At 37.6% G+C, this 18,047-nt stretch overlaps 1 long non-coding RNA gene across 1 annotated transcript in view; it reads left to right on the forward strand.

Annotated features, from left to right (window-relative positions):
* LOC110394480 overlaps positions 7,381 to 18,047 on the forward strand; it is a 54,798-nt gene continuing 44,131 nt past the window's right edge. Inside the window, exon 1 of the long non-coding RNA XR_002435650.1 lies at positions 7,381 to 7,498. This is a non-coding gene — a long non-coding RNA (uncharacterized LOC110394480). The remainder of the gene's footprint in view (positions 7,499 to 18,047) is intronic.

An 18,047-nucleotide genomic window follows, 5' to 3' on the forward strand; every position in this document is an offset into this window, starting at 1 on the left:
GTATGTCAACTGTTAGTGAGTCAGCTCCAGACAATGTCTTGGCAGCCCGTTGAGCCAGGTGTACTAGAAAGCACAGTCCATACTTTCCTTTAAAATAAGATTGTAGCCTTCCTTTTATATTCTACCAAGGGACTGATCTGGACTATGTGAAACATGGGCTGTATTACTAATGACTTTTGCCCTGAAAAAGAAGACATCCCAGGACTTAACAATTTATTTAACCAAAATGGGATGCTGTAAACACCTCAGACATCTAAGGTTGCTGGGAGAAGTCACTGCAGGAAAGTCATAGGTATGTAGCTGACATCTCACTGTGGCCCAGTCAGTTAACATATTTAGTTTATTCCAAATGACATGAAAATTTTTTCCTCTGCCATCCAAGCTTTCCTTGAAGGTTTCTTATGCCATAGAATCTGCCTCACTCAACACATGAATTTGATAAGAGCAGATTCAGAGTGGGAATAGCCACAAATGGACAACTTCATGGCTGGTATTGATTTCCTTGTTATACTGTCATGCCATGGTTAGAGTTGTGTCTGCCATCCTGTAACTACAACCAAGTCCCCTTAATATGCAACATGCTCTGCATTTTGTTATTTCCAAATTTACCCAAGAGGCCTGTGTTTGTTTCAATGAATGTCTTTCTTTGCACAAAACATTTCACAAATGCCATTTATTGCTATGTACTTGATTCTTTGCAAGGTTTCAAGACTATGATTTAATATCTGAGATTGTCTAAACAAAGCCCTACTTAAAATTTACTCAGGTTTGCTTAGAAACCCAGAAACCCAGAAACCCTGTAATTACAGGGAGAACTTGAAGGAGAAAGCAGTTTCATTAACACCAGAAACTACTGTTTATGCCCAAGAACTGTGTAAACTGCAGTTTCAGAAACCCTGCTGTAATAATCCCTCCATGTACTCGGTAAGCCAAAATAGTAAAGAAGTGGCACTTCCATGTGACCTGAAGGACTGGACCCATTGTTTGCACGTGCAGTCCCTTCCAACCCCATATTACCTGATTTGAAGTGCCTGAAGTACAGCTGGTATTGCACACCCTGTTCACTGCTGGAGACCTTCACCAGCAAAACAGCAGTGCTGAGATTTCAGCAAAGAGGCCGAACTCCTGCTGATGGCATCCAATGGCAGAGGGAGCTCAACATGTAGATACAGAGTTGTGCATGGCCTTAAGTTTTCTTTGGCTCACTGGCATTTTTTTTCTTTTCATTAGTGACATAAGCCTACCCATCCACCTAGAAACATACCTGTCTTAGCATATGCCCTTCATCTTTCTGAATACAGTAATTAGGGATAGACATTCTCTAGTATATTGCGTGATTTTTCTCATAGTGCCTTTGAAGGATGCTAGATTGACAGTCATGGGGCTTCAGGTCCTCTCTTAGCCACAGAGCCATTTCTGCCATTTGGGTTCTATTTGCATATACTTGACTTCAGTGAAGCCAGTATCCACGCGTGGCAGCTGATGTTTGGGAGAAACAGTGAGCTGAGTTCTGTACTGTTTGTTTGTTTGTGTTTGTGTTTGTGCTGAGGATGAGAAAAGTGCAACTTCATTAAATCAAATTAAATTTTGTAACAATCAAATGATTTAGGTAATAAAGGGGGGCAAAGAAAGAAGATGTTGAATTTTAATAGCTATAACCTGTAAGCAGTGCTTTATCTTGCTGCTGCTGTTGTAAGGACTAGTAATTGCAGCCGTCTAGACACAGGAACAGATGCAAAGTAGAGCTTTATTATATCAGACATTTGCCCTGCTACGATACAGTCTAATTGCCCAGAAAATATATTTCTACATGAATTATTTCTAATTTGATTTGAACTAGACCAACTGTTGTATTTTGCTGAACTTTATCAAGTGATAAAATGGAGCACTAGGCTTTAAGAGAACTTCTGTTAATCTTTTTTAAAGAAAAGGATGAATTAATCGAAACTTAAAATGACATGCAGCTTTCCAGCAAATTCAAGTGTTCTTTCTAGCTAATTAATTTTTTGTTATTTCTTTCACCTGTGTGGCTTAAAAAGAAAAGGCAACACTAGCAGTAATGTGTGATTTAGTGTGTCTATTAGCGTAGCATGGAAATATTTTAAATTGCAAGTTCAAAATTCAATTAGAAATGATGCTGCTTTGAAAGACGCTAAGGAGTTCGGTTTGGTTATCCGCAAATGTCGATCATTTAAATCAAATGTTCTTTCCTACCAGTTGATTTTTTTTTTTTCTGGAGTATCACTGCAGAATCCTGAATTTGTTAATAAATGCTGGCAAACATTTTCTATGTATCAGGAGAGTCTGAATCATCCATCTACTGAGGATAGAGAATCAATGTGTAATAAAGGTAACTCGCTGGATGCCCAGTTCTGATGTTTGAAAAAGATGGGATTTTGTCGCGTTGCTTTTCTGTTCATTTCACAGTTTTTCTTCGTTCGTTTCTCCAATTTTCTTTTCAGATTTGCTGGAGTGGTTAGGAAATCCAGGGAAATCTCTCAGTGGTTTTAACATAAAATGATAATAGTCACTTGCTTCCTCCTCCTCCCCATCCCCCCCCAAAATAGAGCATACTACTGAAATTATTTAAATTGACTGAGCCTTTTAAGCAAGTAAACACATTTTAACTAGTTTTTTTTCCCAATCCCCCCATTCATGCCTACTATAGAAATTAGCCTTCACTCTTCCTTCACTTACACATGGATACACACACTTGCATGGACACAAGAAAAATTTCTTTTCTCCTGTCAGCATTCCTACCCAACAATAGTTAGATTAGTGGAAATGAGGGCCTCCGCAGAGAAAGGACATTCAGCCACAGAAGGCTCCCTGCAGGAACAGCTGGTAGGGGTTAATGGCTGCTGAACCTCGCAGCCAGGGCCCATTCTCTATTGTGTGTTCAGCTCCTGGGAAGGAGGGAGGCCGCTGACAGCTTCTGGGGTGCAGGGGAGCAGAGGTGCGGTGGCTGGGTCAGGGAGGCAGCGCACGGGGGAAAGGCGAGCCGGCAGCGCCACAAAGATGAACTCTGCGGCGGGGAGAAGTGGAGGCTTGAAATCTGCAAAAATGGGGCACAAATTGCCACGGGGAAGCGATAAAGGATTGTGCAGTAGCGCGGCTTATAACCTTTTAACAACTGCAATATGAATTAAAAGAACAATTGGACAGGGATGGCGGATGAATAATTCATATCGGAAAGTGGATGAAATCCAAGTCAGAGCTAAACATGCGCGGCTAATGTATGTTATTTACATCTGTGTGCTAACCCCTCTGAGTGCTCCGGATTATGGTGTGGTCACAGCGGCCACTGCACCCAGCACACCAGTCAGGGGGCACGAGCCATCCTTCCGTGCCCAGTGGGCTTAAGCTTAAATAGAGAGTGATTAATAAGTATATGTTTCCCCAAAAGTAGGTGTGTTTGCCACATGTCACGTTGCACAGAAGAAGTGCTCTGTGGAGGACTGGCAGTGCTGGAAGGCCAGGTCTCTCTTCTGGAGACCGGAGGGCTCCCCAGGTGCCTCCTCTGCTTACTGCTTGTATCCATCACATCTGGACAGAGGCAGGGAGAAACAACCTGATGAGCTGAAAAGATCATCTCTGGGAAAGCACAGGGATGATCCTTGCCTGCTCTGCCCCTCCTGGCTTTGAGATGGCTCGGCAGGATGCTGTGATTTTCAAGGGACCTTAGAGGGAGCTATATTTCCCCTCTGACCACTTGCTCCTCTCCATACAGTATCTGAAAACTTTCTGAATTAAAAAGTATGATATGAGATGGCATTAGAGTGTTGGAGCCATCAGTTCTCTTTGCAAACCTCTTTTCTCTCTATCTTCCATAGCAGAAATCTTTCTGTTTTGCTGTTCTTTCAGCATGGGGATGTCTGACATTTAGTGAAATTTAATAATAAGATTTGTTGGACATTTTATACTTGTAAGTTATAGCTTTGGCAAGATAATAGAAAATTTGCTGATAATGGAGCTATTTAAGTCTCCCAATTCTCTGCCATGATACAGGTCTAAATAAGATATGTAGGTATTGGGAGATATCAGCACAAATTCCTCCCAGCGCAACTTGGGTGAAGAAGTTCAGGTGTAATTATCATTCCTTGTTTTTGTTTGCTTCATCTCAGATTTTAAAGCCACATAAATCATTTGCCTCATGTTTTTCTTCTCTGTGTGAGTTAGCTTAAAGAAAAGATAAGAGAGCACAAGGGAGAAAAAATGTTCCAATGAGATCTTCACCTGCAGCAGAAGCATGAAAGATGCTGTCAGCAAGCTCCTGGTGAGTCCTCTGGAAGCAATACAGATGCAATACACTCATTAAAGTTCCTCTGTTTGGACTGTAACGGCTCAATGAAAACGTCTGAGCCAGTGCCTTAGGCCTTTTAAGAATATTTAAGATGCACTGAAGTGTGTCCTGCCTTCGCACACCTTGACACAGTGTTGCAGTCCCTTGAATGAGGATTGACAAGTCTGGGTAAAAACAACAACAGAGACACGGCAGAACAATAACAAAAATGCCTCCCTGAAGTACTGACACTGACAGCTTGATAGAATAAGCAAAGAAAAATATCACCAAAATGTCTTACAGGCACAAATAGATGAGGCTTATGAGCGCTTGTGAGCGAGTGCTTGGAACATTTATTGTGCTTTACACTGCTGATAGGGAAAGGCTGAGCATGAGCGACAAGCCCCATGCCACGCAGTGGGGCAGTGCCACTGTAGCTCTCATCCTGCCTTATGCCAGGCTGAGCGGGCATGCCTCAGGGAGAAACACCCCTTTACTCTGTATCCTGGTGTGTCCTCTGTGTAAAACAAGGCCCTGGTTCTAACAAACAGCTCCACGGACAGCCAGGTGTCAGCAGGTGCCTGAGTGCCTTTTAGACCCAGAATTCCAATGCTGTGTTTGAGTTTATGGAGCATGCAGACCCCCAGACTATAGGGTTTGGTACCTGGCGAGGGAGAGCTCAGGTCTGAATGTCTGTATTTCTGGTGCCTGGCTTGTTTGAGAACAATGAGAATGGACCATAAGTCTGGAAAGAGAACTAGATCAATGAGCACACCTGGGCTGAGCCTTCTGAATGTGTGATTTCAGCTCATAGAACTTCTTTTACAATTATTAGGTGTATCTGAAAATAAGGCTGACTGCACTTAACTATAACTTAGAACAGCAGAATTATCAGGTGTTCTTGTAATAAGATACACTCAAATTTCCATTTCTTTTAACAAAAGAGATAGTAAGAGTAGGGAAGTTTGTTGACCCCTTTGCATTGCTATTCGTACTGCCAGCATACAGACACAAAGAGGTATGAAATTAAGAACTAGGATGGGAATTATTCTGATGACAGACTCTCACATTGAAGGTTTGTTACATTTAGTAAATTCTTGATCTCTCCAAAGTGCAGCAATCGATTCCAATAATTTGTTGTCACATCTTTTTTTAATACAGATAATTCAGTTTTATGAAACAAATTTGACAGCAGATGCTGTTTACCAAATCACAACGCTATTTTTAAAGCTGCTAATTCAAACATTATGTGTGATATTCTGTATAGGATGTGCTATTGAAAGGGTTAAGGTTTTCTGACTTTCAGATACAATGAAATTATGACAGGAAGAAAATTGTGCCATTTTAGCATGAAAATGCTTGTACAAATACTGTCGTTCCTTCCTTCTTACTTTCTTTATAATGCCTCAACGATAGCTAAGATGACAGACATTTGACAGGTATCTGTAAGCATACAACCCAGGCAGCTCATTAAAGTTTTTCTTTCTATGCATCAGCTTTCACAAAGGCAAAAACCCATTAGCATTGACTATTTTGCAGATTAGAAGAATTAAGGGCTTCAAACGTTGGCTTATACCAAGCAATGTCATTTGTGAAGTGATGTTTGCTTTATTATTTCCCTTTCTCTCCCTCTGAAACCAGACTGACATGACTTTAGCTCAACGTAGGGCGTAATGTGCAAACCAAAGGACTGGCTCACCGATGAAAAGAAACACATTCCCTTTTATACATGACTGGAATGGCAAAAAGGGGAGACTTTACATGTACTATTTAGGCTCATTAGAGTACTGATTATGATAGTTCTCCGGTGTAATCTTTAATCGACTTTGACACTAGATTTGCCCCGTTACAAATCCTGTCATGCAAATTAAGTCATTTGTGTTGTTTGATATGGAAAGATCTGCTATGAAATGAAAGATTAGTTCACAGATGAGGCACCAGAGACTGCTGCCCTTGTGCACCGTGCAACTGATTACAAGGATGAGAGCATCCATTTTTACACTGCTGTTAACATTTAGGAAAGATTAAATTAACGTAGTTTATTTCCTTCTTCCTGCCTGCAGTTATTTTAAATAATATTTCATAGCCCCTATTTTTGTGGTAAGCAAAATTGGTGAAGAGGGTTAAATGCTACCATTTCAAATAGAGAAAAATATTTTTGGAGGCAATGTGGATGGTGGGCTGAGTATTTCTTGTATGTCCTTGAATGAGATACAGGATATTTTTTTATTAGTAATCAGATGGTAGGGATTTTGCCACTAGTACCAAAAAACAATGAAAAACTACTGTACATTTTCATGAGCTAAAACCCCACTCTCTTAACTCATAAGATGTCTTCTACTATTGTTATTATTTCTTATTGATGATATGTGTCCTTGATTGGTTATACTGATTTGTAGGGAAAACTCTACTTAAAGACTATGGGCTTTTCACTACTTGAAAACATGGTTAGAGTAGCACATGCAGATGTTGCATATAGGCCTACTAAATATATGTTTAAGGACAATTTACATTGCTGAAAAATGGTTCCAGGCTAACCAGAGCTCTTTTCATTTAAGCTTTTAGTTCCTCACATGCCCAACTGGCAGTGTGTGACTGACATAGTGCAGCTGATACACCTGGCCTTGATTCAGAAAGGCAATTCCTCCCTGATGGCAAAGGATACTGAAGTCTTTATAAGGAGCATTTGTCCTGTACTCTTGGATCAAGGAATTTTGGATTCTTACTTACTGTTAGGCCTTTCCTTTTTTTTTTTTTTTTTAAAATCATCTTTACATTTTGAGCAGGATGTCACCTAAGTTCTTTATGAGGGTGAGAACTGTGTGTGTCTCCATTTTCACTACCTTTCATTTATAATATTGTTTTTTTCTTTTTTAAAACTATATGTTAAAAAAATCACCGATACACATTTTCATAGCACAAATGTCTCATACAATATGTGTTCTATTATCGTGCAAAAGACCATGAATGTTGTAGTTGGTTATGTTTCCCTTGAATGACCCTGTGTAGCAGAAATGCTAAGTCAGGGCTTGAATCAGTGACTGAGCACCTGGTGGGAAGGCTGGGCCAACTCAGGGGAGCTCAGGTGCAACAATGCATCTGAGTGACTGGAAGGAGTGGAGCCAGGATCCACCCTTCCCAGACCTCATTTGAGGGTTGGCAGTAGAGGCAAGTGTATCTTGTTGGGTATCCCTGTGTACCCGAGGTCTTCTAAGGGTAAGCAGATTTTTTTCCTTTGTTTCTGTGTCTATGGCTGCCACATTTGAGCATATCCTCATGTGCTCCAGCCTAGGACTTTGCTACTATGCTGTCATTGCTGCTCTTTCCATCATGTTGTAGAGTTACACCATGATGCAAGGTGGAATGGTCCTCTAGCTGATCCTACTTCTGGAAAATTTAAAAGGCATTTTACACTTAGGTTCAACACACCTATTTTTTTGCTTGCTAAATCACAGAATGTTTTGTGATCTCTTACTTACAAATTAGTAGTAGTAATCAGCTTTGAGTTGCTGGAAAAACTTTAAGAATTAAACAATTTTTTTTGTGGTAACCTTGGGGAAGAACCTTCATAATGTAGTTGCCTAAAGTTGACAGGTGTTATAAATTGCAGACTACCAGTGACCCAAATAGGTAATGGAATATTTTCCTTAAATCTGTTTTTAGTTTAATTTTTTTTTTTTTAGTTTTTACATAAATGAATCCTCATTTTTATTGTCATTTATTAATGTGCTGTGTTTTAACAATAATCTATGTGGTTTAAACTGTAGCTTGTTGTAGTGGAGTTTAAAAATAAACATTATCTAGAATAATATAGTTTAGTTAACATTTGATAAGTGCAAATGTTAGCAGCGTGTGCTGTATTACTACTGTGCACTTATTATATTAATATAAAACATGTTGGGATATATTTTCATAAAGATCCATAATACAAATGTACACACTTTCACAAAACAATATTTACAATTCAAAGATGTTAGATTTCTATCAGCATACCGTAAATATTTGATCTCTTTCTTAGAGCTATTTAGGAGCCATGTATTTTCTCCTATTGGTCAAAATACTTATGCAAAAAGTGTCTTTTTTCCTCCTGGGCTCATTTGCTTATACTGCTTGATGCTCCTTGTATTATAGTAATGGAGTCTATAAAATGCAGTAAGAAAAAGGTGTACTTTAATTAGTCAAGTCGTGCCATGAATAAATTCTGACATAAATCACTTCTTTATTTGCATGTATGAATTGTGTATAGGAACAATTTATATTAAGTTTATTGAAGTGTCACAAAGCAGTTCTTTTAGTAAGGGTGAAGTTAGGCATGATCAGTAGAAACCTTGAGACGTATTTGTCTGCTACATTGGCTTCATGGAAAGAAATATTAATAAGACTGCTGGAATACAAGGGTTTTTTTTAAAACCCCAAGATAGAAAACAGAGTACATTAGTCAGACCTATTAAACAGCACAGTAATTCCCTGAGAAAAATGCTGGAAGATCTATCACTTAACTCTATTTTAAATCAGCTTGGCTTAAGTGAATTTGCCTGGAAGTGGAATAGGTTAGCTCATTTAATATATATATTATTTTTCCCCTTCTGTGAGTGTTGCAAGTCTGTTAATGACATCCTAGGGCACTATAGATGCTGCATAATGTGAAGGTTGGGTGGCACCTCCACCCCATCCTTTTTAATCTCTTCTGGAAGGCAGCTTCACTGCTTAGCTTTGCCTAGACAAAGGTAAAGATCCTTCTAACTTACAGCTTCTATCTATTTATAGGTTATTTATAATCACTTGCTCTTGTGCCAGGTTTGCTATCTTTCTTCAAATGAAAATATAAAAAAAAAAAAAATCCCTCCAAAACACATCTGTTCCATGATCCCTGTTCTTGAAGATCTCTTTGAAGATCCCCTATTGTGTACTTTCCCTGCTAGCAATAGTCCCTACTATCTTCCTTTTAGCCAGATGCTTATCATTTTTCAGCTCTTCTACAATGTTTTGTTACTTTTTCCATCATTATTAATTTTCTCATTGTATATCATGCTTTACTGAAACTCAGGTAAAATACATGTGGCACATTTCCCTTTGCTAGAGAGAAGATAGCTAATAATGTACATTTGACTGGTCACTTTTGCTCAATTTATTTGTTAGTAACCTGTGCTGAAATACCCAAATTTTCATCTCTCCTCTAACACTTTAATGGTGCTTTCCTCCAAATTTTCTCTCAAACACTTCATACACAAGCACCTCAGGCTAAGGGGATCATATGCTTGTATACACATCCTTAGTAGTGTGATCTCTCTTGAAACTTGATTTCTTAAAATCTTTCATTTATCGCTTGGTCATTAACTGATGGGCCAGCCAAATTAAGGGTATTATGTTGTTTAATAGTCACACAGGGAGCTAAATTCCCACTAGTAGCATATTCTGTTTTCTCCTTTCGAGGTCATATGTTCGATGTTGTTGTCTTGTGAGTATTAAACATTTTTCTTGAGTATATTGTGACTTAAACACACAATTCTAGTTCTGAAATGTCAAAAAAATTTGAATGATTAGTGATGTACCCCTAGAAATGTCTAATCAGAACTCCATTGAATTAGCACATCTTGTTTCAAACTGCCTTTTGTTGTCCTCAAAAATTCTTGATGTTCAGTATATGAGAGTTGAATTATTTCAGTTGCAATATAAAGCTGTTTCCTACCAACCTGGTATTTCTTGTTTGCATTTTACTTAAGCCATTGAAGATACTTTAAAGACTAGCTTTTTAGTTATGATTAGACAAATTAGTCAGAAGTTTTTTATTATTGCACTGATCTTTCCTTAACTCTTACGGTGCTTACCCAGAAGTAATGTGTTATCTTTTCCTGTATATTTATTTATCATTTAGCTCTGGGTAGATATTGATATATATATTTTTTTCCACAATAAACACATACATTGTTTGTATGAACTGCAGAACCACTTGTGTGGCTTTTCATTATGTCTCTGGTAGGAAATAGGTATAGGAGCTGTGAAATGGTTGTGGATGGCAAATCCAGACCCTCTGATGGCTGCTCTCAATCACATGTTGCAGGGGACAGGGAGAAGTGTTTGAAGGTATGAGTACCAACCCACTGACACATATGAAGCAGCTTGTCTCACCAGACAGTGGAAAGCTCACCTTGAGGATCAATGAGATGAAACTTTCTTCCTGCCAGATTGTACTGCCTTCTCATCATTTCTGTTCTCAGGAGATAATTCAATGTTTGATTTTTTCATCATGTTTGCTGAGGAGACAATATTGCTGTTCTCAAACAATGCAGTTTTTAGGTCAGAAACTTTAGAATTCCTGAATTGATAGTTACTTTTATCATTTTAGACTTCTGAGGAAATACATATATATTCTTTTAAAATATGTATACCTTTCCATAAATTTGTGGTGTTCTTAAATGTCTTAGTTGACAGAAAAATCCTTGTTAGTTACAGATTTACTCTATATAATAGGTATACAAAATGTACCATGAGAGAGGACTTAGTAGAAAAGTATACTGACACAAGCATCAAATAAATACAGTTGATGTGAGTGTGTTTTACTAAAAGAGGATTAAAGTTTGGACAGCGAATGTACCTTATAAATCCCTTTCCTCCAAGTACAGTGTTTGGAGAACTGCTGCTAAGTCTCCAAGGAAACCATTGCTATTTGTGACTGTTTAGTGGTGGAAAACTAATTTTTACCTGCTTTTCTAAGAGCTGTCATGACTTGTCAGTCTCAGAAGTCTGCAAATCGATTACTAGTCAAGCCTTGCTATATTTTTAGTTACTTTTTTGTGTGTTTAAACTGAACTACACTAGACCTCAGAGGTAGAAAATTCACTCATTTGAAAAAAATGGTACAAATGATAATTTTCACTACTGAACTTATCACATAATGCCATTATATTTAAAGATTAAACCTTCTGTCTAAATTAAGTTCACACATAAATATTAGTTTTCTATATACATTTTACAACTACATGCACAGCCTTAAAAACAAATAACACAGGCCATGAGGATGGCCTGAGAACTTATTAGACTGCTGTAATCATGCAGAATCTTATCCACAGTGCTGAGTTTGAATGAAAAAAAATCTTTCTTTATTCTTAAACCAGCGAGAAGTGCTAGAGATATATTTCATTTGAGTGTTATAGTGGGCTGCTATGTTCTTTCTTCTTGTTTTTCTGCATTCTGTGCAGTTGCTCAGCTTTGAAAACAGCAAAGGAGAGCTGTTGACACTCCTGAATTGTCAAAGGTAATTGTTGTTTTCCCATATGACAGCAGAGGCGAGATCAGAGCATTAAATATCAGTACTAAACCACACCAAATACATCCATCTAGCTTCCAGCGCTGCTTCTAATGTCATGGCTGTTGTCCATGGAGCTGTGTAAGTACAAGGGAATCACACAGTGAGCTGTCCCCAGAATATCTTCCGAGTCTCCACTGGAGATATTCTTCTACAGCAGGTACAGTCCTTGAGTTTCATAGCTCAGAATAGGCTTTTTCTCTGCTAGTTTTATCAGCTGTCAAAACCATGGAAACCTTAAACATCTTCAAGATACAATCTGGAGATTGAAGAGGGAGCTTTCTGTGAATTTCAGGAGAGCCAGGAATGTGTAAAAGCAGTGAATCTGGGATTCAGCTGTGGAATATATAGAAAATAATCATGAGCATTACAGTGAATGAGAATACTAGTAGAGGTCCTGGTCATCACTTCATTTCTTACCAAACAAGAAAACCCATATTCCTTCTACGCTTGTGTTGTCAAATTACATGGTGCCTCTGTAAGACTTTGTCTTTCCTCATAAGTGAAATTACTACTCCAGTTGAAACTGTGAGATTTAAGCAGCTCTGGTTAATGTTTGCTGTTCTTAAAAAAAAAAAAAAAAAAAAAAAAAAAAAAAAAAAAAAAAAAAAAAAAAAAAAAACACCAAAAAAACTCTTATTGAACTCATCTCAAAAGAAGGTTATTTGTTTTTTTTGACCTCACCTGGAGTACTGCGTCCAGTCCTGGGGCCCTAACACAAGAAGGACATCTTGTTGGAACTTGACAATCCTTGAGATCCTTTCCAACCCATACCATTCTATGAATATATGCTCTATTGTACCCATAAATTAATATAAAATACATTAAAAGAGTTGAGGAATCATAGAATGGTTTGGGTTGGAAGGGACCCAACACCCCTGCTATAGGCAGGGACACCTCCTACCAGGTTGCTCACAGCTCCATCCAGCCTGGCTTTGAATGCCTCCAGGGATAGGGCATCCAGAACCTCTCTGGGCAGTGTGTTCCAGTACCTCACCACCCTTGCAGTGAAAAACTTCCCCCAACATCTAATCTAAATCTTCCCTCCTTTAGTTTTAAACCACTTCCCCTTCTCCTATCACTGTCTACCTGGATCATTTTCATATTAGAATTTCCTTTTTTTCCATGTTTTATTTTCCTTTTAGATAGTCCCTATGTGTTTAAAAATGGTGTTTCATAATCTGTACAAAATTAAATGACAGAGGAGGCAAAGCAACGTGGCTGTTAAGGAGAGAGGCAGTATTGCTGGAGATGGAAACAGGAAACCATTATTGTGCAAAGGACCCTGGGTTAAATTCCCTCTTGCATAACCTAAAACTGGAAAAAAAAATCTTTTTATACATTAAATTATGGCAATTTAATCTTTCTTAACCTTGGCGAGTTTATAAAGTGATATTCTTTATGACTCATTTTACATTTTTGTTATTTAAGTGGGAAGTCTAAAGTTGTTTTTGAGTCTGGTCAGATATATGTAATTATAGTACATTAAATAAATTCAAATGCAACAATTATTATTAAAGCTTTATCTGTATTGATCTAATTTGCTCTGTTTTTGACAATGTCAATTAATTTAAGTTGTATTCTCAAATATTTTCATGCTATATATGCACTGAATAACCTTTAAAATCCAAATGTGCGTGAATTTCCAAGACTTGTTGATATGTGGCACTTACAGTAACTCACTAAGGATAGTGGAATTGTGATGATTAAATACTGGAACAAAAATAGAATAAGGTTTACACAAATCTCCAAGGAATCAGAAAGCCTTCCTTCATGAAGGCTTGGCCCATCATTGCTTTCCCTTGTTGTTTACACCATTCCCTCAGGGCAACAAATGTGCACTTTTCTTACAGGCTTTTAATCAGTGAGTCTTGAAGAGAAAAGTTGTCAATTGATTTGAATGTTGATGATATAAAGAGGTAGTTTAAGCTTGCTCACTGGGTTTCAGCATAATTGAATGCTGAGTGAGTTTAAGAATCAGATATGGAAAAGCCTGTGCCAGAAGCAAGCAACTTCATCAGTCTGTTGGCAGGTTCAGATCATAGCCATTGCAGACCCGTGAGAAGTGGCTTTCTCTGTTACCATCCTCTTCAGCACAGCTGCCTCATCAAGCTGAGCTCTGTGGTGGGAACATGGCACTTTCCTAGAATTAGGCCTTTGGCTGAGCATCTGGGGACTGCTGGATACCAAATCAAGGGGCTGGTGTATCTACCAAAAGCAACACCTTCCAGGTGAGCCTTGCATATATGGGATATTCATAATGTTCCTCAAAGGCAGCGTGGAATAATATGCATAGTGAATTTATAAGCATTGGTACGTAATCAGATGAAAGCAAAGATATCCAAAGCCTCAATAAAATCAGTTGCAAATACTAGACTTTTCCCTACACTATACCTATATCCTTGGAAATCGACGTACTGACTGCAAAATTCACTCAATCAGGTTAACTCCTGTCTGCGTTGATTGCCATGGAGTTATCCCAGCCTTAAATTCAGCCAGCTGACTTTAGTGTAAATGCTTTTATGATTAAGGCCAGTACCACTAGATGCTAATAATGGCACCTCTATCCACACAGCTATTTCTACAACAAAAGATGTCAGAAAGCCTTATTAAGCCATCTAGTTCTGCCTCTTAGTTTTTCCTCTCTGTCTTAATGTGTCCATCAATGTTGATGTAATGCAGGGTAGGCTGCAAAGTCAGAAGCAACTCATCCATTCAAGTATTCTATTCTTCTGTAGGTGTTGATTGAAAATGAAAACTGTTTGTGCCTCAATTGTGACAATGAAGGTATCACAATCTACCACCTACTCTGTCCTTGTTTTTCTTATTTATTAAATAATTCTCTTCTAGTATTTATCAGTGTTGGAGTTGCTTGAAAAAATAACAAGGCAAAATACAAATGGTGAAGGGAGACTTTTTAATTATTCTGGGAAGACCAAAACTCTGGTTCATGTTTGTTACTGACTTTGAGACTACAACCATCAAAGATTTATTGGACTTGTTAGTTGGTGGGGGTCCTTCCTATTTGAATGTTAGAGGAAGATCCCTTCTGACTCTTGAAGGTCTTAGTGTGAATTTGGCTACTGATAGCACAAGATTATGTCAACAGGTCAAAGAATGCACCATCAAGAAATTAAAAAATCTTGTTGATTTACACTCACAAAGCTACAGGCATATCTATCACTGAAGTTTTGTTCCCTAAATTTTAAGCTCTGCATCAATGAGAGCAGAAAAGGAGGGTCTAGTTCTTTTTCTGGTAATGTCTACTTCAGTGGTTTTTCCAAAACTATATAATAGATTCATTCCAAATTAATATCCTGTATTTCTTTTCAAGATCATTTGCATTCTCTTTATATCTCCCTTCATATCCTAAGATTTCTCACTTTTCCGATTCTGCCCTGACTGGGTCTGAATCATTACGTAGTTGTCTACAAAGTTGTTTTAAAGCTCAGAGTTGCAGTCCTACTACGTAACATTAAAACAGATCTTGCTGGATGTGTTTTTAACCACTGCTAATTTGCAGATCAATGGTTACATTGCCAGTGGGGTTGGGGAAGAAAATTGTTTAGCGATACTGCATGTGCAGCCAGATCTTTTTTGATTATGTGAATACTTTGCTTTTACTGCCAGCTCCACTACTTACCCACTTATCAATGATTGCCCCTGTCCCCAGAGTTGCCTGGCTCCCTTTTAAGGGACAGGCATTTAACTGCTTTCACATCTTTCTCATTGTGATTCCCAGACTTCTAGCGTATTGCTTGTAAAAATATCCTTGTTTTCACTTGTCTGATATCCCCTTAGGTATACTAATTCCCTTCCTTCCCCCCAGATCCCAGTCATCAACTACAGAGGCATCCAGCATACCTTTTTGTAACTATTTTCTTTCTATGTTTCATTCCAACGTAGCCAAAAAGACCACAAACAGAAAGCTTGTAAAGTGATTAAACTCATTTTCTTCATTTGCCATGGCGCCAGCTTGCTAGGTTCTTTATAAAAACTAGCTCAGTCATGTGGCAGGTTGAACTTGAGATTCCTGATGCAGATCATTATGCTCCCATAAATTATCTCAGGTGTACCTGAGCCAGGGCTTCAATCAGATACTGGCAGGAGAGATTTCTTCCTCTTCCTTTCTTTGCTATCCTTCTCCACTTAACTTTGCTCCAACCTGTAGAATGGAGAACAAATTAATGCTTTGAACAGTTTATTTCATGTTTAGTACAATGACCTTTGAAAGTACCCTCTATCTTTATGCTAAAATGAATTTTAAATGATTTTCACATAGTAGTTTAGTCTGGTGGAGAGCAGGCAAGAGATGTTTTGAAGTCTTCATTATAAATTCATAATCTAATTTAATAATTGATTTCAGTGATCATACGAGGTGGTATTCAGATGAGCTTGTGAGTGTCTGGTTGTAAAATTTGTTATCAACTCTTAATGGAACTGATTACTGGAATAGAAGGGAATCTTGAAGAAACTTTCTTGTGATGTACTTATCACTTCTGTTGTAAACTATGTATTCTTTATAAAGTGTTTGCATTATCCAACTGCAAATCTTCACGAAATTTCTGTTAAAAATAATAATTATAGCTATGTAGCGCTTTGTGCTAAAATCTTACACAGTAGTAGACATTCAAGTGACTTCTGAATTTTACTTAAAAAAAAAAAAAGTTTAAGCTTGATTCATTTTTCCTAGAAAAATGAAAGTTCTAAAACCAAAATACAATTTCTAGTTGTAGACCCTGAAATCTAGATCAAATGATTTTAAACATTCTAGTTTTCAGTTTTCTGAGGGAAAATTGCATAACTTTCAGGGAATATTTGATTTTTATTTCAGTTTTCTTTCAACCAAACTTCTTGTCTATTTTGGTTTATATATTTATAATTTTATAATATTTATATATTTTCAAAGAACCATAAAATAGTTTGTTTACATAAACAAGACAAATATAGGTAACAATAACCAACAGGTAGTAGTTATAGTGCTGCTTTTGTGAGGAGCTGGTATTATATGAGCAGGCTCAGAAATGACTGTACCATCCTCACAGGACACCACTTTCATTCATCTCACTGAGTGGTGGTAGCTGAGAACTGGAGGGAAGGAATTTTAATTTCCTTCAGAAACACATGACAGATTTCTAGCAAAATAAGGATTCTAATAAATATAGATTTCAACAGACTTAAGAAAATGTTCAGCTTGGGACTTTCAGAAGAGTTTTATTTTTATTCTGGAGAACATTAATCAGCTCTACATCTCCTTATAGCAGCATATGCATGAGTGCTTTATTGAAGGAAAAAAACCCAAAATATTAGTCTTTCATTTTATTAAAATAAATCCTCTGAATTTCTGCCTAGCCTTCTATACCCACTTTATTTTTAATTTTTCCTTTCTTTAAAAATAAAAGCATTTCTTACTCAAATTACATTAGAAAAAAAAAGTAAGAAAATTCCTTATGGAGAAACAAGATAAAAGCTAATAAATTAATGCTACTACTACATTTTCAGAATAGAGGTACCACAAAAAATGTTTTAAGAATACTAGAGAGGGCAGAATAACTGATCTGAAAAAAACACAGATTTGAAGAGAGTCTGAATCTGCGGTCCATTTGTAAAACAAGAAATTGAGCTCAATAGTTTCATAAACTGCAAATGCAGTAGCATGACAGCAGAGGCTTGATGGCCTGTAATGCTTTGTCAGAAGCTTTTCCTCAGAATTGTGGAGTTGTTGCTCACAGAGAAATAAGTGCCCCTTGGGACATGGTTCAAGTATAGGAGTAGTTTAGTCTGTCTTGCCTCTGAGAAGACAGAGGAATTTATCAAGAAAATCATACAGCTTTTTACAGTTGACTGAGATTCAAATCCAGGAATTGAAGATGGAAAGTTGATGTTTTGATTCAGGCAAACCAGAAGGGAGAGGTTTTCACTGTATTTTAGAGAGGTGAGGTGAATTTTGTTTCATATAAACCAACATTAGTCATGTATTTCTATGACTAGCATGCTTCCCTGTCATCTCAGACCAGGATTACCCCTGCGTCCTGGAAACAGGCAGACACCTGGAAGACAATTTCAATGAGCAAAACATTCTGCAGTTGTGAGAAGTGTTTATTATGCTAAATCATTGTTTCTCACTTCATTTCACATAATCATAACTTCTGTGGCATTCCCATCTTTGACCTTCAGTATAGATCAGAGGACACAGTTGAAATCAAACGCATTGTTTGTTAGGGTTTGGCCTCCTCCAATTAAGGGATTTTTTCTTTTCCTTGAAGTTTTTCCTCTCTTTTCTTTTGTTCATTCAGTATTTCAGTACTATTGTCTCTTAAGCTTAATGGTCAAACTCAGCACTCTCTGTTTTATTTGGTAGAATACATTCTCCTTTCACAAATGTTCTCAGAAAATCCTGTATGGAAAATACTGAGATAATATTCTTTTATTTTCATAGGTGGTATGGTAGAGATTTCA

Source organism: Numida meleagris, chromosome 2, assembly GCF_002078875.1.
Source record: "Numida meleagris isolate 19003 breed g44 Domestic line chromosome 2, NumMel1.0, whole genome shotgun sequence".
Lineage (NCBI taxonomy): Eukaryota > Metazoa > Chordata > Aves > Galliformes > Numididae > Numida > Numida meleagris.